This window comes from Ochotona curzoniae, unplaced genomic scaffold (assembly GCF_017591425.1).
Source record: "Ochotona curzoniae isolate NIBS_2020 unplaced genomic scaffold, NIBS_Ocur_1.0 contig_185, whole genome shotgun sequence".
Taxonomy (NCBI): Eukaryota; Metazoa; Chordata; class Mammalia; order Lagomorpha; family Ochotonidae; genus Ochotona; species Ochotona curzoniae.
This window is the reverse complement of record NW_024465223.1, coordinates 3503-30830: the sequence shown is the minus strand read 5'-3', so window position 1 is coordinate 30830 and position 27328 is coordinate 3503. Positions and strand designations below refer to the sequence as shown.

General features: G+C 51.4%; 1 pseudogene; it reads right to left on the bottom strand.

The window, feature by feature from the left end:
• Window positions 1–2098: 2098 nt before the first annotated feature.
• Window positions 2099–27328, bottom strand: LOC121148890 (annotated as a pseudogene).

Below are 27328 nucleotides of genomic sequence, written 5' to 3'. Positions count from 1 at the left end.
TGAGATCTCTGATCACATTGCTAAGTAGCAGTTCCCACTGGCTGGGCACTGATACTGTAGCATTAACTTGTCCTGATTACTGCCAGTCGGTGTGTACCTTCCCTTGCTGTTCTATGAGATTTTCTTTCACATAATATGCTACTGTATTTAGAATCACTGGGAAGAATCATGTGGTCCTCAAACTTGTGTGTGAAAAGCTGCAGTAAACAGCCATGCCACTTCTTGTTTTTAAATTACTTTTCTCGGGCCTGGCACAGTGGCTAAAGTCCTTGCCTTGAATGCACCAGGATCCCATATGTTCTCAGGTTCTAGTCCCGGCAGTACCACTTCCAGTCCAGCTCCCTGCTTGCAGCCTGGGAAAGCAGTCGAGGACAGTCCAAAGTCTTGGGACTCTGCACCTGTGTGGGAGACCTGGAGGAAGTTCCTGGCTCCTGACTTCAGTTTGAAACAATGCAGGCCATTGTGGTCACTTGGGAAGTGAATCAATGGACGGAAGATCTTCCTCTCTGTCTCTCCTAATCTTTATGTATCTGACTTTGCAATAAAAATAAATAAACCTTTAAAAACGATTTTTCTCTTATTAATTTATTTTATTTGTATAAGTCATTGAGACAGAGGGATGTACCATCTGGTTAACTCCTTAAAGTCCTTTAACTCCTTAAAGTGTTCAAGATTGTGACAAGGTCAGGTCAAAAACTGGAGCCAGGAACTAAATCCGTGTCCATGACAGCAGGTGCAATGACTCACGTACTTGAGAAATTCCCTGCCTGCTTCCAGGGAGTGCGTTAGCAGCGAGATGGACTTTGTTGTGGAGCGATAACACAAACACAGACAGTCCAGTGTAGGGTGAGCGTCTCCTAAGCAGTTTCTCATCCACTCTATTAGATGCCCACATCTCCTCATTTTATTTTTTTTTTAATTTTATTTCAGTTTTTTTAAAGGATCGGCTTTTAATTTACAAGAGTTCTAAATGTACAGGATTCTCCTTTCAAAAAATCGTTACACAATAAATACAGTACAAAAAAAATATCTTACACAATTAGTTCTGCCTCTGGGACTTTAAAACGTGGAGTGGGTGGTTGAAGGCAGAGGAAGACTGGTGGTGCAGGTGCGCATGTGTTTTGGGGGCTGGGAGTACCCCAGTTTCTGGTGGCTGCACTAGGATCCCAGCAGAGGGGTGAGGGGCGGCTGTGCGGGTTGCGGAGAGGACACAGTGGGAGGTTGGGGGAAGTGGGGACCCTGCTCGATCCCCACCAACCTCTGGTTTCCTCTAGGGCTGCTGTGTGGTCAGGGCTGACCCTCCCTGCTGTGGGTGCCCTCCTGCTGGCCCCTCGCTAGTGTAAGCTGTGGTGGGCATGGGCACTGGGGGCTGCGGGGAGGGCGGGAAGGAGGGGCCGTTACCCTCTGTCCCCTCCCCAGGTGCGCACCCCACTCCTGCATGTCCGCCAGACGGCCCTGGTGACTGCAATAACTCAGTCATTGGATGGGCAGTCCCGGCTGTCTGCTGTTTTCTGTTCAATGTCCTGGTGGCCCAGTCCACCTTTGGAACTGGAGGATGGGTAGGCGTAGGGCTGGTGCAAGTGTTGTGAGGAGGTGGCAGGTGCTAGCGCACCATGTGGCCGGCCCGGCACCTGCTACAGGTTCAGGATGCTGTCGATGGCACTTTCCAATTGCTCTGTGAGACTATTGTCCTGTGGACTGTGGCTCGAGAAGCCTACCTTGTCCATGTCTGGGCACTCGGACTTGCACTGCTTGGCAGGTGGCATTGTGGGGGCCTCCCAGCCGGCATCCCCACCCGGGGTTGGGCGGCTGGGTGGGCTGTGCCCTTAACTAGCCGCTGCTACAGTTTGTCCTCCATGGCCACCAGCTCGCGGATGAGGCTGCTTGTGGCCTTGTCCACCTTGGCAGGCAGGGGTGTGATGCTGGTGGCCGCATGCTCTGGATAGCTCTTGCATAGTGGCAGGCGCGGCCTGGTTGGTGCAGGCCCGGGGCTTTGTGAGTGGTGGGTGGGGCCTTCTTCAGCTGTAGTTGAGATACAGGGTCCTTGGTCACACTTAGGTTTGGGAGGCTGCCGGCAAATGGGGAGATGTACCTATGCCTATTGGAGGTCCAGGGGCAGTGGCATGCTGGCTGCAGGGGGTGCTGATGGGGTGGGTTGCATGGTGAGCACGGGGGTGGCCCCCTGGTGGTAGTGGTGGAGAAGGCAGCCGCCGCAGCAGCGGGAAGAGCTGCTGGCTGCACCAGCCCATGGGGCATTGAGCATGGCCACGGTGCTGGGAGGCAGGGTGATGCACTGCGGGACTGTGGTTGTGGCGGTGTGGACCTCGGCCTGGAGGCTGGCTCTGTGCAGGCAGGCTGCCCGCCACCAGCAACACAGGCATCTGGAAGAGCGTGGGCTGGCCCACTGGATGGGTGCAGCAGAGAGGATGTGTGTGGCAGCGCTGTGTGCATCCGAGGGCGGGGCCAGCACAGGGCCCAGGCTCATCGGGGTCGCCAAGTTCTGGTTTGTGAGGATGGGGTTGGCGATGAGCTGTCTGCTTGTGTGAGGGGCCTCGGCAGCCAGGATCTGGCCACCCACATTGGCTGGCAGGTCGGAGAGTGGTTGCGGGACCTGGACGGTGGGGACGCCGGACAGCAGGAACTGGTTCTGGCCAGGCAGATTGTGCTGGGCAGGGATAACGATACAGCTGCCCTGGTTCAGCAGGTGCACACTCATGGGCTTGCTCAGGGCACCCGGAGGCTGCGGTGGCACCGCCCCAGTTGCAGTGGTCAGTGGCTGCTTGAAAAGGCTGGCCTGCAGGCTGGGCATGGGGAAGCCTGACAACACCACGTTCTGGCCAGCCTTGTCAGCTGCCATGAAAGTCAGGTTCTGCGGTGCCTTGGGCTGTGGTGGGAGGGATGGTGAGCGTGGCTCCAGCAAGCTTTGCTGGAGGATGTCACAGGGTTGGTGCCCCCACTGTCTGCTGCCCTGCCTCTGGTGGCTGGCGAGCCCAGGATGTCATCTTCCAGGAAGTCCAGGTCCATGCTGGGGGCTGGCTGGCTGGGCTCTGGGTTCAGATGGTTACCGGAAACTTCCTGGACTTGCAGTCCTGGGCTTTCATAGAAGGCACCCTGGGCCTTGCCAGCATTGTCCAGGAGGTCATCACTATCGAGCTTCTTGGATCCATGCAGGAAGTCATGGAGGGCCTAGGGGTCACAAATCACGTCCAATAAGCATCTCCCGTCCTCATCATCCATCGTCTCTGTGCTACAATCGAATCATGAAGGGAGGGAACGGGTGTCTGCTCCAGGTCTACGCAGGGCCCCCGGCTGGGGAATCTGAGAGTGTCCGTTTGGGGGCCAGCCTGAAGTTTGAGCAGCCATTGGCGTGGGATCTCTTGGACGGCCCCGCACGGGCTGCAAAGGGAGGACCCAGATGGGGCCGGGCAGCCGGGCAGATCAGCGCACTGCCTGATCGCATGGCGGCCTCTCGGGCTGCGCCTCAGGCCCTGGCCGCAGGGGAGTACCCCTCGGTTGTGCAATGGCGTCATTTCAACTGAATATCTTATAGTATATGCGTCTCATAATTTTTTGTTTTTTGTAATCTTTACATGGTTAATTAGGGCATAAAGGTTCAAGGGCTCCAGGAAGTGGGTAAGAGTATTATTTCCACATTCTCTCTTTTTGTGTGTCTGGGGTAAAGGGGAAGATAAAAGGAGAAGCCCCACCCGGCCTCCCACCTATCCCAGGTTTCCAACATGGAATATGCTCCAAGGGTCTTGCTCAAGTGGTTTTGATAGTTCAACAGTTATGAATTGCTGGCAATCAAGGCATTCTTTTTCTTTTCTTTTTTAAATATTTATTTATTTATTTATTATTTTATTTATTTTTTGTTGGAAAGCTAGTTATACAGAGAGGAGGAGAGACAAAGAGGAAGATCTTCTGTCAAATGATTCACTCCCTAAGTGACCGCAATGGCTGGTACTGCACCAATCTGATGCCAGGAGCCAGGAGTTCTTCTGGGTCTCCCACATGGGTGTAGGGTCCCAATACTTTGGGCAGTCCTCGACTGCTTTCCCAGGCCACAAGCAGGGAGCTGGATGGGAAGGGGGCTGCCTGGATTAGAACCGGTGACCATATGGGATCCCGGAGCGCTCAAGGCGAGGACCTTACCCACTAGGCCATGGCGCCACGCCCCAATCTCTCCATTCTAAGCACAATGAAGTCGCTGCAGAATCCACTGATTGACATAGTCCATCTTAGCGTCTCCATTTGCCCAGTTTTTCACTGCCAACATATGGCTGGGGTAGCTGATTTATTTGATTTGCCCTCTGTTGTGGTGCAAGGTATCCTCTGCAGGTTCCCATAGACTGCCATATCCTCCATGTGTACCTGGTTGTGCTCTCCACTGCTCCGTCTGAGCCACTGAGGAGGCTAGGCTCTGGCACTTACACTCCAGGGCGTACCATGGAACCTGCACTTCTCTTCATGGGTAGGGTTCTGAGTCTGGCAGTTTGGTGAAATCCCCAAAGAAACTTTGAGGTGATTCTGGACAAGATTCTTGTGTGTACTTGCAAGTACAGGGCCAGGTACTGTCCATTGCCACAATCAGCTGGTGGTTGCAATTGCTAGTTTTGTTCTATTTCCAACCCTGTCTTCCACTGGAACCAATGGATGTTGCAGTCCAGTCTGATGCTGCCCAGCACACACTTCGCTCTCACATAAACCACTGGGAGCAGCAGTCTAGTTGGAGCCCCCCACAATAACTCCCATCAGTCCTGCCCCCTGTGCTAGTTCCCATGCTTGCCAGTATGTGCAGCAGACTAGTTCAGTCCGTCCCCCATCCCATTCAGCTCTCATACATGCCGGTGGGCATTAAAGCCTAGTTTAACCTAACCAGCTCCACTATCCAGGCCACACAAATGGTGGTGGGTGTTGTTCTGTCCAGCCACCCTGGCCCCAGTGCTGGTTTTTATGCTCTCCAGTGGGAGTGGCAATCCAAGAGGGAAGCGCCACTATTTCCCTCCTAAATCACTCTCACCCCCGGATCATGTACTCTGCAGGTGGTTCTGTAGTATAACTTGACAGATTAGCCACTGGTGCCAGCATCTGCTATCTGATGCTGTTGTAAAGCCCAATCAACCCTCACCCATTCTGCTTTATGTTTGCCCCAGTAGGGACAGTCAATCAAGCATGGCTCTTCCCTGATCTGGCTTGCATGAGGCCCACAGATGTTATAGCCCTGCCTGGTATCAACTCATGCTGTGTGGTGGATGAGGTGTTCCACCAAGGGTGCCCTCTGCATTCTCCCTACCAGCTTTACCCCCTCCCTCCCTCCCTGGTTCCTACTAGCACTGCAGCCCAATCTGGCATGGCCCTCCTCACCTTGGCATTTGCTAGTGGGTGCTGTAGCCTGCCCGGCCCAGCCCACCCCCAATTCCAGCTGTAATGTGTGCTGATATGTGTTGTGTCCACAACTGGTTCAACCCACACTGTTCTGTTGCTCAGATTCGTCGGCAGTGATGTGAACTGGTTCAGCCTGGTTCACCCCTACTTGTGCCAAATGTGTGCTGATGCGTACCTTTCTCTGGCCTGGTATGGGTTATTCCTTTTGTGCTTATAGTGCTTACCTGCAGGGTTTTGTCCTGACAGAGGAGTTGCCCAGGCTTCTCCATCAGAACCTCTCCCAATGCCAGATTTTGCATATACTGGTGGGTTCATGAGCCAGCTCTTCTCAGTCCACCTCCTGTCCTAGCAGAAACAGTGATCTTTCCAGACTGGCCTTCAACACATTCTGCTTATTGTTGGATGTTTCAGTGCAGCCAAGGCTTATCCATACCCAAACACAGCTCACACATGGCTCAGTAGGGATTGAGACCAAGCTTAGTCCATCCCACATCTACCCTGGTCCTCCAGAACATCAGATGGTGTTGGAGTCTGGCCTGGCTTGGTGTGTCCAGTCCCAGTCCACACTTGTGCCAAGGGAGACTGCAGTTGTATCCAGACCAGAATCCATTTCCACTACAGCCTCTGCACTCCTCAGTGTTAACCCCAATTCAGCTAGGGTGGACCCTTAGCTCCCCAACCAGGCCAGTTCCAAGCCATAAATTGTGTGGATGCCAGTGGTTGCTCTGACTCAGCTTGGCTCAGCCTCTCACCTGTCTTGGCCTTTGCCTTTAATGTGGTGTCCTAGCATCCCTGGCTCATGCAGATCAGTAGGTGTAAGAGCCTAGCTCAGCATGATTTGTGCTTCATCTTGATTTCTATTTTTGCTTGTGAGCTAAGGTTTGCTCGGCCCTGCCCAGTCTACCCTGTTCCATTACCAACCCACACATTATCCAGCCATTGGAGCTACTTTGCCCAGCTTGTCCGACCCCCATGCCTGGACCATGTGTTCAGCAGCAGGAGCTATGACCCGCCAGGAGAGTTTCCCAAGTTCCTCCACTTGACCCACTCCCAGACCCAGTTCTCATACATATGATTGGGTGTTAGGCCAGTGTCGGGCATAGTCTGGCCTTTCATTTGGCCTTGCATGAGCTGGAGATCATTGCAGCCCAGCACACCGCACACCCTATTTGGGATGCACATTTGGGTGCTGTTGGCTTTACCAGCCCAGACTGTTGTCGGTTCATTTACCCTTGAGTGATGGCAGGCTCCTTTGTCACACCTAGCTTGGTACATCATCTCCCCAATTCTTGAGCTAACCAGTGGGACTAGTATTTCCATGGGGTTTGACCTACACATGCTCTACAAAATACTCCTGGACATGGTTCTCTCATGTGCTGGTTCATGTCATGGCCTTGCCTAATGTGACCTGTCTCCTGATCCATGAATCTGTCAGGTACTAGGATCTGGTCTTAATAGACAAGCTCCCAGCCTTAGCTTTTGCATGGACTGGTGTAAGGTGGTCAGCATTGTTGAGTGATCACAAGTTCTACACAGGTGTCAAAGGCGGCTGGTATATCAGTCTGACCTATGAAGATGATCTAGTCCCTCTTCCCAAAATGACCAGGTCTCAGTACCCTTGCTTACCTTCAAATGAAAAGTTTACTCTGCTGGGAGTCTTCAGGACTGATTCACATCCCAGAAGCACAGTGAGTATGGAGGTACATAGGCAGCCATCCATAGCCCTCAAACCACAGAACTCGCCGCTGCTGGGTGGGCATCAGATTGTGGTTGTGAGGCTGTTGGAGGATTAGTAAAGGCTCAGAGGGATTGTATAAAAGTTGTTATTTTGGGCTCTGTGCAGTGGCCTATTAGCTAGGGTCCTCAGCTTGAATGCACCAGGATCTCATATGGGTACAGGTTCTAATCCTGGCAGCTCACTTCCCATCCAGCTCCCTGCTTGTGGCCTGGGAAAGCATTCGAGGATGGCCCAAAGCCTTGGGACCTGGCACCTGCATGGGAGACCTGGAGGAAGTTCCTGGCTCCTGGCTCCAGCAGGTAGAACAAACAGACTTGTTTCCTCCGAGTTTTGCTGCAAGGTTGAGGGGCAGCATGTGGTGCTGGCGTTGTGCTTGGCAGAGGCCTGGGGTGGCACAGCGACCTTGTAGACAAGCCAAGGCAGTGCACGGGGACTCACACAAAGGGGCTTCTCTAGAAGAACCTGAGGAAGGAGCTGTGAAGGCAGCACTATTGATTTATCCTGATGGCTTCTGGTATGTTGTCCCCCACTCCCTTAAGTTCTCCCAATTGGGATTAAATGTCCCCATGAGTTGTCGAGGGAATAAGTCAGGTTCAGCAGAGAGCATGAAGGCAGGGAATAAATCTCTGAATGTCCAGAGCTCTTGCCTCAATGCCAAGTGCTGCTCTCTGGCCTGAAAAATCACAACAGGAGTCACTATTTCCTCCAAGATACAATTCACTATGTCATCTTTTCTTGCCTTTTTTTTTTTCTGTGTCACAAAATAAGCATTAAGTCTTTAGAAGAACTGTTTGCTGTGAACAATAGGCATGGGAGAAAAGCAGTGAATGGCCACCTGACACAGCACAGGAAGGCATCACTGCCCTGTGTGGGTGTGTGTGACAGTGGTTAACATGACATTGGGTCTCCTGTGTCTCCATCAGAATGCCTGGTTTTCAGTGCTGTGCAAATGCAGTGTGCAGCTACTGTCCAGGCTCAAGAGCAGGTAGAATCAGCCAGTGCTTGCCACCTCTTTTGCACCTCTGACATGACCCAGGTTGGCTATTCCAGGGCCTGCCCTGCATGAACGGTGCCCCCGCTCCCTTTGCCAGCTTGGCACGTTCTCCAGAGCCAAAAGGACCAGTTTGATGACCCCTGTATCTATATTCTTTCCACTACTCCAGGTCCAGGCTCACTCTGCCCAAGACCTGCCCAGCTGCTCCACTTGCTGCTGTAGAACCAGGTGGGCTCTGCCAGTCACTTGGCACCTCAACAGGCTGCTTGCCCATCTGCCAGCCCATGGTAAGGTAGGTTTGCTCTGCTAGGCAGCCCATAGACCACTGCTGCACGTTTAGCTGCATCCCCGTGTTCCCAGTTTGACATATGTGTACTACACTTACAACCCTGCTCCCCTTAACCACACCCCTCTTTCCTAGCTTGCCTGCAAGCCACTCCAGGATCAGGTCGGCTCAAGTGGTGCTCCACACACATCTAACCCTGCCTCACCATTGCCCCCTACTGCTGATCTAGGGCCAGGCCTGTTCAGACAGCACTTCACAGCCCTGAACATGCATTCCATCTGCTCCAGGCCACATCATGGAAGCCACCTAGGCCAGTGCACCCCTCAGCCCTAGCTCACAGTTCGCTCAGCCCCACATGATGCTTGGTTGGTGTTTGCATGTGCCACCAGTACACACACCATGCATTCCAGAGCAAATGGGTCCACATATGGCCATGGCCGTATGGCCAGAGCCTAAGAAGCCCACTGGAGATAATTCCAGGGACAAGCTGGACAGGCAGGTGCACTATGGGCCCCCTCTCTGCCTGCCATCTGTTTCATAGCCAAGACATCCTGGTAGGTGTCCCTGTTCATGAAGCACTGTAGTCCTCCATTTTAGGGCCAGACCTAATTGCACGGAGGAGAAAGGAAAGAAGGGCAGCCAGTGATCCTGCTCCGTCAGTATGCAGTGTGCTTGCCAGCCGCTCCAGGGCTAGAGCCCTTCTGCCAGTGTCCCTGCAGCCCCAGCCTGCACGCCTTGAGTCCCCTGCCCCAAAATATGCCCACTCTGCCAACTCACCTGACCCTCCAGTGTCATCTTCCACACCCCTGGCCTGCATGGAAGCTCATCCAGGGCCAGAAGGTCTTGGGCCCCCCAACACTATTTCTAGCCTGCCCACACACATAGCCTTGCCGCTGCTTCAGGGCAAAGCTTGTTAGTGTGGTAGGAAAATTAGGCAAAGCTGGTTAGTGTGGTAGGGAAATTAACATGAAACACTGCAACAACCTATTTCTTGTCTCATGAAAAAATATTTGTGTAGACAGCTCTAGTTAGCAAAGCAGAGTTTATTTAAGAAGCAGAGAGAAGGTAGCCTACCCTAGCAGCAGGAGGGGCTCCAAGGGAGGAAAGACCTGATTTAATGGTGGAAATTGTGTCCATTCAGCACCAACTCAAGGAGGGGTTCACATGAGTCACCCCAAGGGCAGAAAGAAACTTATTCACAGTAATGATCAGTAATGTCTACCACTTCACCAGAAATAAAACAGTGAGGCTTATGTCTTCTTTCTCGCAATGTTGTAGGGTAGTCAGCTAGTTCAGGGTCACCAGCTTGGACTCCTCACCCCAGCCCACCACCCCAACACCAAATAGACCTTCCCTTCTTTTCAGCTATGATGCTCACCTATCATCACCTGGATCCTAAGAGGGGGAGGTATTGCATTGTTGTGTAACCATGCCCTTCACAAGCCCCCACAATGGCCCCTGATAGGTAGGACTCTTGGTCAAGTGCTTCCATCTCTTTGGCACTCTGACTCTTGGTCTCCCCAGTATCTGCTTTCTGGCTTCCTGCGGACAGACTCTGAGGACAGGCAGCCCCTGTGCATGGCCCCTGTATGTATTCCTCACCCTCTGTTCTCAGTTTGGGTGGGACAGTGAGGATGCTAATCCTAGCATACCCTGTGTTTCTTTTCTTTCTTTCTTTTAAAAGATTTATTTTTATTATTTTTTTATTGGAAAGGCGGATATACAGAGAGGAGAGACAGAGAGGAAGATCTTCCGTCCAATGATTCACTCCCCAAGTGAGCGCAACGGGTCGATGCTATGCCGATCCGAAGCCAGGAGCCTCTTCCAGGTCTCCCACGCGGATGCAGGGTTCCAAAGCTTTGGGCCGTCCTCGACTGCTTTCCAGGGCCACAGGCAGGGAGCTGGAAGGGAAGCGGGGCTGCCGGGATTAGAACCGGCGCCCACATGGGATCCCGGGCATGCAAGGCCAGGACCTTACCCACTGCACCACCGCGCCGGGCCCCATACCCTGTATTTCTGATTTCTACTTTCAGGGTTTCCAGCAAAGGTGAGGCCTAGCTGTAACGGTATGTGGGCAGAGGATCCAGGGAAATGTGAATGTCTGCAGCTGGAGCCTCTTTTCAAGAAGAGCAGCCCAGAGCCATGCCCCTTTTGACCGTGACCCTGTGACCCTACTCTGTTTGCTAAACAGCAAAGTTTATGCAGGAGGCAGATAAACAGAGCAACCAGCCTGGCTCAGCTCTTCTGTCTTTCAGAGAGTAACATCAATGTGAAAGTTAGATTTATTTTTGTGGGAAGAGTGAGTTATATAGCTACAGGAATGAGGTGAGTAGGATAGCCACAGGAGGCTGCCATGTTTGCAATGGGTGGACTAAGGGTTGGCTATAACACTGCAGGAGGTGCCAGCTCTAGGCTGGTTCTGCCAGAGATCTTTCCATCCCTGCTCTCCACCTTGCTCCTGTAATAGGCTTACTCTCCCTGGGTCCTCAGCACCTCTTGTATTCCCGCCTTGGCTGCTGCAGCAAACACAGATCTTCAGAGCTGGCAAAGCCTATGCTTGTAGCCTGCCTGTCATGCCTCAGGCTCCTCCAGGTGCTCTGCCTGTCTCTCCAGGGATGGACCAGCTTGGCCAGAGCAACATGTGCCACAACACAACTACTTCACTGCTCTGCTTTGCCAATGAGAGGTAGATGGTCCCAGGCGGAACTTCCCGTGCCTCAGCCTGCTTATCGAACCCTCCAGGGTTTGAGAGGCTTATTTACCATTCCATGAAACCCGCACATGCCTGTCCTGTTTGCGCCATCCACAACTTGAGGGGCAGGATGGCTCAGCCAACAACCCGCTCCCTGCAACAGTCATTGATCCACCAGCTGCTTTCGAACCAGGAACACTATGCTACTTCTTTCTTTGCATCCTGCGCTTCTAACTGTCAGCCCTGCCACCATGCCCACTGCTCCAGTGCCAGGACAGGTCAGCTTAGCCAGTGTACAAGCACCCCATTCCCCAGGGACCATGCTCTACTATGATCCCTTCTTGCCTTGTGCCCACCGTGCAACCAGCACTCCTTTCAGTGCCTCTAGCAAGCCCCCATGATTCCCCTCCATGGCCAGGCCAGCTCCCCAGCACCCCTGTCCTGGCTGACCTCCACCACTTTTTCCAGAACCATGGTAGCTATTCAAGAATCCCCACACATCCAAAACAACTACCATGCTGGCCTATTCGTTGCTGCTGAACTAGGCCAATTTAGATGGCATCCCTGGGCCCCATCTGCCTACCATGCACTCCAGGGCCAGGTGTGCTCAGCCAGCCTTTTTCCCCCAGCACACAACACCATCTGATGTACCTCCAGGGTCCCAAGCCCGGCACCCCTCGAGATCTAGTCATTCAGCACTTCCTCCCTTCTCGCTGCCCCAGGGTCAGGCGAGCTTGGGCTCTGGCACACCTGCCACTTTCTCTGTGCCAGCTGTAGATCTAGCATGCCCACCCCACCATTGCTACAATGACAGGCCAGATGCACTGTTGACTGCGGGACTCTAGCCTTCCTGATCCACCGACATGGCAGCTGTTCCAGAACCAGGCTGATTTGGGCGGTGCCTCTTCTGCTCTCAACTGCCAGCCATGCACTTCAGGGCCAGGCCAGCTCACTAACACCAATAAATCCCCCATCCCTCCCCACCCAGGCCAGGCCAGCTCACTAACACAAATAAATCCCCCATCTCTCCCCACCCCAAGTACCCCGCCTAACCTGTAAGTGACTGCAGGGCCAGGTGGACTTAGCTGGTGCCCAGGCCTCTTTTCTATGGCCAGACCTGTTCCTTGCATGCTTCACGAACCCTCAGTACCCACTATATCTGCTTCAGGATTGGGGGCACAGCCAGGGTCCCTGCAACTGTAGTTCTCCCAGTACCTTGCCAGCTGCTCCAGGAGCAGGCAGGCTTGGCCAGTGACATGGTGTCTGTATCAGGCTGCTCGCCTACCTGCAGCCCCAGAGCCAGGTGTGTTTTCCATGCACCTACCATGCATCTCTCACAACCCTACTGCTCCCGCTGTTCCAGGGCCAATTTGGGGACAGGGTAATGCCAGGAGTACATCCTGCTTCCATCTACCCCTAACCCACACTAGGTCAGGGTCTGGAGCATTCCAGGGTCCATGCTGTTTCCCTCCCTAACCTCCCCTTCCTCTCTATCCTAAGAAATGCACATCAGAGCTATAATCTTAAAAAGTGGGTCCTGCTTCCCTGTGGGTAGTGTCCTTTTTGTGTTGTGTGGCCCCTGCCTTTGCTATCTCTGTCCATGGCTGGATGTAGTGACTCATCACCCTTATTCTAGTGGTGATTGCAAATGGCCACCTGGTGCCAGTTCCTGCATGACTTCCTGATGTGACCCAGTGCAGGGTTTGACCCAGGGCCTCCTCTGGTCATGCTGGTGGGTCACCTGCATTTTCCTGGAGGTCATAGTACAGGCAACAAATGACCCTCCACTGAAGGCATGGCAGATTGATTGATTTGAAAGGCATGGTAACAGAGGGAAAGAGATCTTCCATCAGCTGGTTTTACTCCCTGGTTGACCAAGACAGTCATAGGCTAGGCTAAAGCTAGCACCCAGGTGTTTCATGCAGGTGTTCTACATGGGTGCAGGGACATATCCAAGGAGCATTATCAGAGCTGGAATGGGAAGTGGAGCAGCCAGGACTCAAACCAGTGCACTGATGTGGGACGTTGATGTTGTAGGCATCAGCTTGAGCCAGGGTAGCAGATTTCCAGGATAATTTCTGAGAGGAGGGAACATGAGTGCTATTTTCTTTATCCTTTGTTCTTATACTTTCTAAAACTGTCAGAATCACATATCAGATCTTGATAATCTGAAAAGAAGTAGGGATTTTTTTTTTTTCAGTGTAAGGGAAATTTTGAGAACTACTGGAGTAAAATCTTCTGGTCTCTATCTGGGTGGGCAGATGGAGCTGAGCTCTCCCCCAGTGCATTCAGGACACTCTCTGACTCTGTTAGTGGACCATTTCCTTGTGTGCTTCCTCAAATCATTTTCATTTTCCTGCAAGATTACTGTTTAGGACTCAGCATGGTAGCTTAGTGGCTAAAGTACTCGACTTGCATGTGCCAGGATTCTATATGGGTGTCAGTGCAGGGTTTGGATGCTGGATTTCACATCCAGTTCCCCAATTATGGCCTTGGGAAGCAGTCAAAGATGGCAGAAAGCCTTGCGATGTTGAACCCCTATGTAGACTAGGAAACAGTTTCTGGCTGCTGTCTTTGGATCAGCTCAGCTTCGGTCACTGCAGCTACCCGAGGAGTGAACCAGTCAGTGGAAGATTCTTTACTCTCCTTCTCTCTCTCTCTCTTTCTCTCTTCCTCTCTGAATATCTCACTTGCCAGCAAAAATTGGCTCATGGGTTCAGATCAGCTCTGCTCCAGCCATTGTGGTCAATTGTGGAGTGAACCAGCAGACAGAAGATCTTATTCTCCGTTTCTCCTCCTCTCTCTATATCTGAGAAGAAGATCCTCTGTCTCCTGGTTCCCTCTCCAAGTGACCACAATGAAAAAGAAAAGCCAGGAGCCTTTTCTTCTACTCCCTTGTTGGTGCAGTGTCCCAATCAGAAGCTAGGAACCAGGATCCAGGAGCCTCATTTAGGTCACCCGCATGCGTGCAGAGTTTCAAAGCTATTGCCCAAACACTACCATTTTCTCAGGCCACAACCAGGTAGCTGAAAGGTATGTAGAGCTGCTGACATACAAATCGGAACCCATATTGGATCCCAGGCCTGCCAGGCTAGGATTTAGCCACTAGGCTGTTGTGCTGGGACCAAGTTGGTGTCTTTGATTCAAGGTCTTTACTGTCAATCAGTTTGATATGTTTATTTCACCGTTAAGATTCCTGGTAATCTTTTTTTGTAAGTTTTATTTATTTGTTTAGTTGTTATTAACATTGTATTATGTGGGACCCGGCGCGGTGGCGCAAGTGGTTAAAGGTCCTCGCCCTGCACGCCCGGGATCCCATATGGGCTCCGGTTCTAATCCCAGCAGCCCCGCTTCCCTTCCAACTCCCTGCCTGTGGCCTGGGAAAGCAGTCGAGGACGGCCCAAAGCTTTGGGAACCTGCACCCGCGTGGGAGACCCGGAAAGAGGCTCCTGGCTTCGGATCGGCATACTATCGACCCGTTGCGCTCACTTGGGGAGTGAATTATCGGACGGAAGATCTTCCTCTCTGTCTCTCCTCTCTGTATATCCACCTTTCCAATGAGAAAAGAATAAAAATAAATCTTTAAAATAAAAAAAAAATTGTATTATGTTTTATAGGCACTGGGATTCCCCAAGATTCCTTGTAATCTTAACATATCACTTGATCTCTTTCTTATCTAAGACATTTTGCAACCACTCTCTTTGTTGATGTTAATGGCCTCAATGCTTCGCTATAATACTGCTGAGTTTTTGAAACCATTCATAAACCAGCTGATGGAAGATCTCTCTCCCTCTGTTACCATGCCTTTCAATTCAATCAGTCTGCCATGCCTTCAGTGGAGGGTCCCTTGTTCCCTGTACTGTGACCTCCAGGAAGTTGCAGGTGCCCAACAACATGGCCTGAGATAGGCAGAGAAGAGTGTGCAGCTGGTCCTGGGTCAAACCCTGAGCTGAATCACATGCAGCTTTGTGGTGAAATCACGCAGAAATGGCACCAGGAATTCAACTTGCAAGGAGCAACAGAGTAAGGGTGATGAGTCTCCACATGCAGCCACGCTTAGAGACAACAAAGGCATTTGCGATGGAGCACAAGCAGAGGAAACTACCCATAGGGAATCTGGACCCCCCGCTAGAAGATCATAGGGAATAGGAGGGAGAGAGGATGGAGGGAATAACATGGGCCTTGGAAGACTCCAGCCCCTAATCCCAGAGTAGGGGGTGGAAGCAGGATCTACCGCAGAAGAGCCTAGTCCCCAACTTGGCCCTGGAGTAGCAGGTGTGGTGAACGTGAGAGGTGCATGGTAGGCACAGGGTGAACAGAGCTGTCTCAGGAGTGGCAGTCATGTGGGTGGTGTGAAGCAGAGACTGTATCACTGTCCAAATCAGCCTGTCCTGCAGCATGAGGCTGGGCAGTGGGCAGGCTACACGTGAGGGGACCACAGCGATGGCTCCAGTCTTGGAGTGAAAGGTGTGTGTCTGGGGGCTGGTGGATAACCATGGAAGAGGTCTGGCCCTGGAGCAGCAAGCTTGTGTCCAGCTAAGTCAGCCTGGTCCTGGAGTGGCTTGCAGGCTGGCTGGGGATGTGGGGTGGAGAGGGATGGGGGATTTATTGGTGTTAGTGATCTGGCCTGGCCCTGGAGTGGGTGGCTGGTGCTCAATCAAGGGCAGAGGGGTCACTGTCCACACTGCCTTTGTCCTGTAACAGTGGCCAGTGACAGGGCTGTGCTGACTAGAGTCCTGGGGTGGGCACCTCAGCCAGCCTGTCCTTGTAGGAATTGGCATGGTGGGAGTGCTAGATGTGAGACTAGCACAGGGGAAGCAGCAGGTGGGTCAATGATGTGCTGAGTATGTGGGTGGCTGAGCGAGTGTGCCTGGCCCTGGGGCAATTGCTGTTAGGCAGGTCAGGCTGGCTAATTATGCTGGGCGTGCCGGGTTTTGAGGGCCTGGTGGGGCAGGAGATGGTGTTGAGTGCTGGGGCAGTGGTGGTGGTGAGGACCGTGCCTGGCTGAGCACACCTGTACCTGGAGAGGCTGGCAGGTGTGCTGGGGCCTGGGGTTGCCATCCAAGTTGATCTGGTTCTGCAACAGCAGAACAAATGCCAAGTCCATGTGGCAATCCAGTGTGAATGGAAACCCTGAGAGGAAGAAATGGTCATTACCCTGAAGTCTGTGTGTTAATCTGAAGACGTATATCCCAGCTTCCCCAGCAATATAAGTTATCCTAAGAGACATACAGCAAACAGCCAGGACACACTTACAAGGCTGCAGACATTCACAAATCCCTGCCTTCTCTGCCCACATTCCATTCCTGCTAGGCCTCATCTCTCCTGGAACTCTTAAAAATACACAAGCTGGTAATACAAAACACCTTAGAATGAACATCTTTACTGTCATGCTCAAACTGAACAGAAGGTGAGGAATACAGACATACTGGGGCCATGCACAGGGGCTACCTGTCCTCAGAGTCTGTCTGCAGGAAGCCAGAAAGCAGGTGCTGGGGAGACCAAGAGTCAGAGTGCCAGAGCGATGGAAGAATGTGACCAAGAGAGCAATTCCTACGTATCACGGGCCATTGTGGGGCCTTGTGAAGGGCATGGTTACACAACAATGCAATACCTCCTCCTCTCAGGTTCCAGGTGATGATAGGTGAGCATCATAGGTGGGCAGAAGGGACCATGTAGGTGGTGGATGGGGGTGGGTCTTTTAAGCTGGTGACCCTGAACTAGCTCCTACCCCACAACTTTGGGAGAAGGAAGCCACAATTGTCACTCATTTATTTCTGGCAAAGTTTGACATTACTGCCCATTACTGTGAATAAGTTTCTTTCTCTCTGCCTTTGGGGTGACTCCTGTGAACCCCTCTCTGAGATAGTACATAAAAGGCACTATTTCCACCATTTTCTTGGGCCTTTCCTCCACTGGAGCCCTGTCTTGCCACTAGGACAGGGACTGTTCTCCTTCCTCTTATGAAATAAATCCTGCTTTGCAAACTAGAGTTGTCTGCATGAAAATTGTGTCATGTGAGACAAGAAACAAGATTGTTGCTGTGGTATTTTGCTTCAAATTCCTTGCAGTTCTATTACACCTTGCCTTGGGGCAGTGGGAATTCCTTGTGGGTAGACAGGCTGGAGTTGAGTGTAGGGGCTACCCTTCTGGGCAGGCCCATAGGAGCCTCAAAAAGGGCTATGGATGTGGAACATGCCACTGGAAGGACAAGTAAGGTGACAGGGTGGGCATGTTGTGGGGCAGGAGACTCAGGCATGCAGGCTGGGTTTGGCAGGAGTAGGGGAAGGGTGGACGGCAGTTGGGACCCAGCACTGAGGTAAGTGGCAGAGCCCAACTTGCTCTCAGCAGCAGATGGTGGACAGTGTGACATTGCACTTGGGCTATAGGTGCACTGGCTCTGGCTCACCAAACCTGGCCCTAGATGGGCAAGTGGTGAAATGGAGGGAGTGTGTTGGAGGTGCAAACTTCCCCCAGCATATTTTGGCCCTGAAGTAGATGATTACAGTGCTGTGGGAGCAGGGACACTGGTCAAGATGACTTGGCTCTGAAGTAGATGGTGAGAGGACAGCAGGCGTAGAGTGCACCAGCTTGTCTAGTCTGGCCCTGGAACAAGCTGCTGGTCATCGTCTTTGGTCCTTGGCTTGCTGTCATAACCCCTGTCCTAGGAGCCCACAGTGTGCATGCCTGGCACACATGGGGGTACCAGCTAAGCCTCTTGGTGCAGGAGTGGACAGTGGGCAGGGTGGAGTCGCTGTTCAAGCACACCTGACCTGGAGTGCCTGGCAGGCAGGTTGCATCTGATGGCGCCCATCCTTGTCCCAGTTTTGCTATGACAATCAGGGTAGCATGGCCCTGGAAGAGGCAGTGGATGTTGGGCAATCCGGGCACTCACGGGTTGTGGACCAAGAAAACAGCTGGCACAGTGAGATGACTCATATGCCTAGCATGCTGTCTAATAGGGTCCAGGCCCAGAGTGGGGGTGCGGGGTGTGCGACACTAGCTGAACCTGCCTAACCTTGGAGCAAACAGTGTGTGAGGCTGTATGGCCTGCGAGCTAAGGGTGCTGTGCAGGATGCATTAGCCTAGGTGTCTTGGATGGCATGGCCCTAGAGGGGATGGCGTGCGTGCTGTAGCCCTTTGAAGAGGCCTAGCCCTTTAACCTCAGGAGGGGGCTGTAGAGGAGGAAGGCATAGAGGGGCATGAGGCACCAGCTGAGCTCACTTGGACTTGGAGTGACTTGCGTGCTAGCGGGAACAAGGGGTTGGAAGATAGGTTTTTAGCAAAATGGACAGCAGGCAGGCTGGGAATGGGGGACACCTGCTGACACAGCAGGTCCTTTCAGCAGTGGTGTGTGAGCTGCCTGTGCAGGGCAAGCTTGTGAAGTGGCAGGTGGGAAAGCAGCCTGTTGGGGACACTGGATGGCTGGCAGAGACTACCTGGTTCTGTTGCATCAAGCAGATTATCCAGCTGTGTGTGTGTGTGTGTGTGTGTGTGTGTGTGTGTGTGTGGTGTGCGTGTGTGTGTTTGTTGGGAGGGGGTGGATTGCAGGCAGAGTGTGACTGACCCTGGAGCAGCAGGCATAGTGGGAGGGCTAGAGGCATGGAGATCATCGACCTAGTCCTTGAGGCTCTGGAGCACTCAGCAGGCAGGCTAGCAAGATGTGGCTCCATCTATGCTGGCTTGACCCAGGGGTGCCATCCTGATGGGCGCTAGAGGTGCAGGGTGAGGAAAGAGTGCTGGTTGATTTTGTCTGCCTTTAAGCCACCTATGGAGCAGAGATCCAGTTGGACTGAATGTTAGGGGTCTCCTTCCAAGTAGACCTGTGCCTGCAGGAAGGGACAGGGCAGGAATGCTGGAGGCAGTGTAGGCCGGTGGGTGGTTCTGGCCATGGAACTCAGGCAGAGTGCTATGCAGGAGGGCTGGGATAGACTAGTTCCACCATGGAGCAGTGGGCGTAGGGTGGAAGGTGGTGGGTCACAATGCTTTGGGCCATCCTTGACTGCTTTCCCAGGCCACAAGCAGGGATCTGGATGGGAAGCAGGGCTGCCTGGATTCAACTCGCATTCAAGGCGAGAACTTTAGCTACTAGGCCAACACATCAGGCCCTAAATCAAAATTTCAGGTGTAGAAATCTCTGGTTGAATATTCATTGCTTTTGGAGGGCTCTGTTATTATAGCAAGTTACTGTACATGTTTGGCAAGTAACGTTTTGTTTTGTTTTGTTTTGTTTTGTTTTCCAGTTGATGTTACTTAGCTTGTCCTATATATGCATGCCTCTGGATTAGGGGTAGTAGTCGGTGAATCATACAAAGAGAAAGGAAAAAGCTTAAACCTTTGAAAAACTGCAGTTTCAAGCAGAGTAAGAGGGAGGAGGAGGGGGAGAAGTGGTTGTGGCCGCTCAGATTCTCAGTGAGGAAAGCTAGCTAGGGAACTTCAGACAGAGGAGGGTGAAGGAAGGAGTGAGATGTGAGAAGTAGGTGGAGCACAGTGTGATTACTAATTATTGGTCAGAGTAAATAATACCACTGTACAGGCAGTTGGCTTATGCTGTAGGAACAAGGAATACTCAACTGGCTGCAAAAGCCAGAGCTGAGCTGATCCTAACTCAGAAGCCAGGAACTTCTTCCAGGTTTCCCACACAGGTAAGATTTCCAAGGTTTTGTACCATCCACCACTTCTTTCCCAGGCCACAGGCAGGGAGCTGGTTGGGAAGTGGGGCCACCAGGACAGAAATCAGTGCCTAAATGGAATCCCGGCTCATGTAAGGCTAGGTTTTAGCAACTAGGTTTCCGTGCCAGGCCCAAATGATACATTTTTATAATGACAAACTGTGAGGATGAATATAGGTCGCATTCATTTCAGGTGTTGAAACTGCATAATCACTGGAACAAGATCAGAGATATACAAGTCCAGGCCTAGCTACAGGCATATAGGGCTCAATGCATGAGGAGACAGACAGGAAGAAATACAAAACATGTCACATAAACCAGCACAGTAGGTGGGAATCCATTTATAGTCTCAAGTTTGTGTCACATTTAGTGAAAACCAGCCATTGTGGCAATCCATTAACAAAATTAACAAATAATAGGGGTCTGGCATGATGGCTCAGTGGTAAATCCTCGGCTTGTATATGTGCTGGGATCCCATATTGGTGCCTGTTCATACCCAGCAGCTCCACTTCTCATCCAGCTCCCTGCCTGTTGCCTGGGAAAGCAGTCAAGGGTGGTACCTAGCCTTGGGACCGCGCACACATACAATACCTGGATGAGGATTTTGACATCTGATCTACTCGGTTCTCACTGTTGTATCCACTTGTGAAGGGAACCAGCAGATGCAAGATTTTTTCTGTCTCTCCTTTATGTAAATCTGTCTTTCCAACAAATATATAAATAAATAAATATCACAATAAAAAAATAGTAAAATCACTAAGAAAGAAATGCCTTACAAATAATCAATTTCTGGGATTTAAACATCATCCTTCATAAAACTTGTAATCATTCACCAGATTATGAGAGGTTTTTCTGAAATACTTAGGAGTAAGATGTATTAAAATAGGGGCCTGGGTAAAAGCCTAATGGCTTTAGTCCTTGCCTTGTACGTGCTGGGATTGCATTTGGGCACCAGTTCTAATCCCAGCAGCCCTACTTCCCATGCAGTTCCCTGCTTGTGGACTGGAAGAGCAGTTGAGGACAGTCCAAAGCCTTGGACTCCTCTACCGCTATGGGAGACCTGGAGGAGGCTCTGAGCTCCTGGCTTCAGACTGGCACAGCACTGGCCTTTGTGATCGCTTGGGGAGTGAATCAGCGGATGGAAGATCTTCCTGTCTCTCATCCTCTTGGTATATCTGACATTCCAACAAAATTTTTTAAAACACCCCTAAAAATTTGTTTTAAAACAGCAACCAAAAACCATAAATTGTGGAAACTAAGTCACAAAAATACATCACATAACATAGGAAATATAATATGAATTACATATGTCACTGCAAGTTTTCTTTTGCTTGATCGAGTCAGGAAAAGCCCTCTTCGCTTTGTCTGTTATACTTTGTTGTGAATGTGTAATCAGAAAATTAACCACAGAACGGAAATTGTAGCAGAATGGTCATGTTTTAAGCAATAAAATTATCAATATACACTAATGGCGCTTTTGTGGAATACCAAACTTAAAGTAATAAGAGGATCAAGCAACATTTCTGAGCAGGAGATCGTGAGATATCATGAAGTTACTGTGTATTAATAAGAAACAGATATGCAACAATATGAAAACAAAAATACAGGGAAATGAACAATGGAAAAATGAAACTGACAAGATTCATTTTTTTATCAATTGTCAAATAGTTTTCAGTTATAGATTTTTTAAAATTTACTTATTTTTATTGCAAGATAAGATATACAGAGTGGAGGGGAGACAGAGAAGAATATGCTATGTCCTTTTATTCACTCCCCAAGTGACCAAATCAGCTGGAGCTGCACCAATCCAAAGCCAGGAGCCAGAAAATACCTCCAGATCCAAGGCTTTCAGCTGTCCTCCACTGCTTTCCCAGGACACAGGCAGGGAGCTGGATATGCAGGCTGTGGGGATGCCAGGATTAGAGCTGGAATCCATACTGGATCCTGTTGTGTTCAAGGCAAGGACTTAAGCCACTAGACCAACTCGCTGGGTCAGATCTGTATTTTACAAAGTGAAATGAACTAATAGGGGAAAAAAAAAAGCATAAATAAAAGTCCGAGATTCTGTTGAACATTCAGTGACATGTATCCGCTGACTCTTGTCCTACATTTCTGAATTTCTAGATTGAACCTGAAGCAGAGAGGGAAGGAGAGGCCAGGAGGTGGACTGATGTGAGAGGCGACAGCGGCCCCTGCTGTTGGAAGGCTCAAGCTGCAAGAGAGGAGGCCACTTCCAGCCTGAGGTGAAGCCCCGCCCCTCACTCCCCCTCCCTCCAGAATCCTAGCTCACTGCCTCCTGCATTTTATGATTCTGATTGGCTGCGTATTGTGACGTGCTCAGGTCTGTGGGAGTGGTCCAATCAGGCGCTCCCAGGAAGCCCTGTGGCAGCAGGCAGGAGGTTGTTGTGGGCGCCGCCATAGGCGCATTGCTGGTTGTGCTGGTGGAGAGGCGCAGGTGGCTGAGCCAGTGCTGCCCTGTGAGCTCCCTCCCCGCAGGAGCCTGTGCAGGACACCCGACTGGTGAGAAGCTGGGAAGGGTGAGTGTGTGAGAGCATCTCCTGAGGCCGCGGGGCGGGCGGGGGCCAGGAGGGGGACCTTGGGGTCCTCACTCTGCAGCACTGACCTTGAACACTAGGACTCACAGTGGAACCCATTGTGCAGTGAGGAGGGGGAGTGCCCAGGGACAGTTCGACCATCATATTTAGCAGGATTTGCTCTCTCTTTTTATTTTATATCAATGTAAATTTTAATTGGCTTGATTTTCCTGAGTTGAGAAGCAGCATCTCGAGCCCCCAGCTCAGTCCTCAGTGAAGGTCCTCCTAAGGGTCTGGGGCAGTTTTCTTGTTGCTCACACCAGACCAGCACAGACTCCAGCAGTTAGAACAAACAGCCTTGTTTTGCTCAGAGTTTTGCTGCAAGGTTAAGGGGCAGCATGTGGTGCTGGCGCTGTGCTTGGCAGAGGCCTGGGGTGGCACAGTGACCTTGTAGAGAAGCAAAGGAAATGCAGGGGAATCACGCAGAGGGATTTCTCTAGAAGAACCTGAGGAAGGAGCTGTGAAGGCAGCACTACTGATTTATCCTGATGGCTTCTGGTATATTGTCACCCATTCCCTTAAGTTCTCCCAATTGGGATTCAATGTCCCCATGAGTTGTAGAGGGAATAAGTCAGGTTGAGCAGAGAGCATTAAGGCAGGGAATAAATCTCTGAATGTCCAGAACTCTTGCCTCAATGCCAAGTGCTGCTCTCTGCCCTGAAAATCACAACAGGAGTCACTATTTCCTCCAAGACACAATTCAATGTGTTGCCTTTTGTTTCTTTCTATTTCATAAAATAAGCCTTAGCTTTGTAAAAGAACTGTTTGCTGTGAATAATAGGTGTGGTAGAAAAGCAGTGAATGGCCACCTGACACAGCACAGGAAGGCATCACTGCCCTGAGTGGGTGTGTGTGACAGTGGTGAAGATGACATTGGGACTCCTGCGTCTCCATCAGAATGCCTGGGTTTCCTTTCTGTGGATATGCTGTCTGTAGCTACTGCCCAGGCTGGGAGGCAGCAGACAGTGGCTTGGGTACTAGTGTGCAAATTATTTGAATTATTTTTGGTGTTGTGACTGTTGCAGGCATTTGGGACATGAGAGAGTGGATGAACAAGTCTGCCTGTAAATAAGAACAATACTAAAGTATCTGTTAGACATTCTTCAACATTTGTTCCCCCATTCATACATTTTCATCATCTTCGGTACACTTTTTGTTTTCCTGAGTTTCAAAACACTTGTAACAAACAAGTGTGGCTGTCTTATCCTCTTTCTCACTCATTCTCCCTGAAAGATAGCAGTAGATTGGGTGGGGGTTACCATTGAAAGTGGCAGCTGATGCCCTAAAACTTGAGGGCATCCTTGATGTTTCATCTTGTTTATATAGCTAACCCCTTGGAGCATTAATATTTTCTTTACCCTTTCAGAGCTCCATTCCTTGGTGACATATTAATATCATCTAAAGAAATGATTGAAGTACTCTAGGTTCTCTGAGCCTTGGCTACCTAGGGAGTAAAACCTTGCCAAAGGTTCAGGTACAACCTAGGGTCATGAGCTTGGGATACACACCAGTTTCATTTTGCATCCACAAGTTGGTTTAGTCAAAGGGTAATTTGCACCAACAATGAATCATTGTGAAGGTAAAATATTGGTGGGCTAGAGCACTTATCAGTTTGTGAGTGTGTTTGTGACTGTTTTCATAAGTTATTTTAGGGAATGTTTGCAGTGGTCTAATTCTGGTGGCTAAAGGGTGCAAAAAGTTTTGAGTATTTGACTTATTTAATAAAAAGTATTATTTGTGCTCAATGTCTGGGATAAGTGTCCTTTTTAAAATTTCATTTTATTTTTATTTGGAAAGCAGATACACAGAGAGAGACAGAGAGGAACATCTTCTGTTCATTGATTCAGTCGCCATGTGACTGCAAAGACATGAGCTGCACCGATCTAAAACTCGGAGCCTAGATCCTCTTCTGGGTCTCTGACATGGATGCAGGTTCCCAAGGTTTTCAGGTGTCCTTCACTGCTTTGCCAGGCCAGAAGTAGGTAGTTGGATGAGAAGCAGGGTCATCGTGATGAAAACCGGCATCTACATGGGATCCTGGCCCATGCAAGAAGAGGATTTTTGCTGCTAGAATACTGACATGGGCATCCTAGATAGCATTTTAAAGGGGGCAGAAGTCTGGCAATGTGGCAAAGCTGTTGAGTGTGGGTCTCCCTGTGAAATGTGAGCAGGTTGCTTCCCAGAGCTCATTCTCTGTCATGTCCTGGTGCTTTGATTTCTAGTTTGTTCACTTCAAGGCTGATCCGCTGCTAGTCGCATCTGTAGCCAGCCCTCCCCGCATGCCACTCCAGGCTCTTGAGGTTCTGCTGGCGTCCCCAGCAACCCTCACCTACATGCTAACCTTTCCAGGCCCAGCTGTGCTATGCTGGCCCACAGTGAGTCTCTAGAATGCCCTTTCCCACAAGCCCACTGCACCAGGGCCAGGTGTTCTCAGCCAGCTCCCCATGTGCTCATAGCTGCCCTCACTTGCTCAAAGACAGCTCTGCTGGTATGCCCTGTGCCACTTCTCAGCCTACCCTGTCACCCCACAGGCTGCTCTAGGCCTAGGTTGTCTTTGCCACAGCAATCTGCCCCATAGCAGGTACACCCTGCTTGCGTGATGGCACTGGATCCAGGCCCAGGCTGTTAGGCTGCGACCACCCCCTGCCTTCATCCCCAGTGAGCCTGTAGCACACCCACCCAGTCCACAGCTTTATGGCCAACCAGTTTGGCCACCTAGTTCTTCAGACAGCCTCTTGCCCACCAGCTGCTGCCATTCTTGGGAGCCTGGGCTGGTCTCTGCCTCCCCTGCACCCACACCCCACCCGACACAATGACCTGTTGTCCAGGATGGAGCCAGGCCTCCTGGGGCAGAGTACATGGACCCCAGCCTTCATGCACCACACTCTGCCTGCTTTCCAACACCAGACCCCCTCACCCAGCACCTACACTTCCCCTAGCATTCCTGCCTTGTCCCCTGTTGCAGGGACAGGCTTGCTTGGAGAGAGACACCTTATCTCTAGCCCACCTGACCCTCCTTGCCACAGGTATCTCAAGAGCAGGTAGAATCATGCAGTGCTTGCCACCTCTCTGACACTTCTAACACACCCCAGGATGGCCACTCCAGGACCTGGCCAGCTTGGATGGTGCCCCTGCTCCTTTGCCTGCTTGCCACCTGTTCCAGAGCCAAATGGACCAGTCTGATGACCCCTATACCTCTAGGCCTCCCACTATTCCAGGGCTATGCCCACTCTTCCCAAGACCCCAGCACACCTGCCCAGCTGCTCCACTTGCTGCTGTAGAACCAGGTGACCTCTGCCAGTCACCTGGCACCCTCAACAGGCTGCTTGCCCACCTGCCACTCCAGGGAAAGATAGGCTTGCCCTGTCAGGCAGCTCATGCACCACTGCTACACATATAGTTGGCATCCCTCATGCTCCCAGACTGACATAATATCCATTCCGCTTACAACCCTGCTACCCTTAACCCTGCCCCCCATTCCTAGCTTGCCTGCAAGCGACTCCAGGGTCAGGTGGGCTCAGCTGGTGCTCCACACCTCTAACCCATTCCTGGTGATCTAGAGTCAGGCCTGTTCAGACAGCACTTCACAGCCCTGAGCATGCACTTCGTCTGCTCCAGGGCCACGTCGCCCAAGCTGCCTAGGCCAGTGCACCCCTCAGCCCTAGCTCACAGGCCACTCAGCCCCACATACTACTTGGTTGGTATCCCCATGAGCCCCCAGTACACACTCCGTGCATTCCAGAGCCAATGGGTCATGGCAGTAAGGCCAGAGCCCAAGGAGCCCACTGGCCACTATTCCAGGGACAAGATCGACAAGCGGGTACACTGTACACCCCATTTCTGCTGCCGTTTGTTTCATAGCCAAGTCATCCTGGCCACTATCCCTGTTCCTAGAGCACTGTAGTCATCCATTTCAGGGACAGACTGAATTGCATGGCGAGAGGAGAAAGAAGGGCATGCTCTTAACATGCCTTCAGTTGCCCCATGTGCCCATCCAGGCGCAGGCTCAGATAGCTAGCACCAGTGAGGCTCTAGCCCGGGAGCACTGCCTCACCGTCCACTGTCTGCAGCTTGAGAGCCAGTCGGGCTCAGCCAGTGATCCTGCTCCCTCAGTAGGCAGTGTGCTCCAGGGCTGGGCCCCTTCTGCCAGTGTCCCTGCAGCCCCAGCCTGCACACCTTGAGTCCCCTGCCACACAACATGCCCACTCTGCCACATCAGCTGACCCTCCAGTGTCATCTCCAATGCCCCTAGCCTGACTGGAATCTCATCTAGGACCAGAAGGGCTTGGTCCCACAACACTCATTTCTAGCCTGCCTGCCCACCGCCATAGCCTTCCCGCTGCTGCAGGGCAAAGAGGGCTATTGCGGTAGGGAAATCAACACGAAACACTGCAACAACTTATTTCCTGTCTCATGAAAAAATGTTCATGTATGCAACTGTAGTTTGCAAAATAGGGTTTATTTAAGAAGCGGAAGGAAGGTGGCCTGCCCTAGCAGCAGGAGGGGCTCCAAGGGAGGAAAGACCTGAGGAAATGGTGGAAATTGTGTCCATTATGCATGATCTCAGGGAGGGGTTCACATGAGTCACCCCAAGGGCAGAGAGAGGGAAACTTCTTCCCAATGGGCAATAATGTCTGCCACCCAGTCCAGAAATAAAATGGTGACTTGTGGCAGGTGTTTCAGGGTCACCAGCTTGGACGACAGACCCCACCCCACTTCCTAGGCATTCCCTTCTACCCACCTGTGACTCTCACCTATCATCCCCTGGAACCTGAGAGGGGATGGTAATGCGTTGTTGTGTTACCATGCCCTTCACAAGCCCCTTGCAATGGCCCCTAATAGGTAGGACTCACTCTCTTAGTCACACACTTCCATTGCTGTGGCACTCTGACGCTTGGTCTCTCCAGAACCTGGATGTTCTCCAGCTTCCTGCAGACAGACTCTGAGGACAGGTAGCGCCTGGCCAT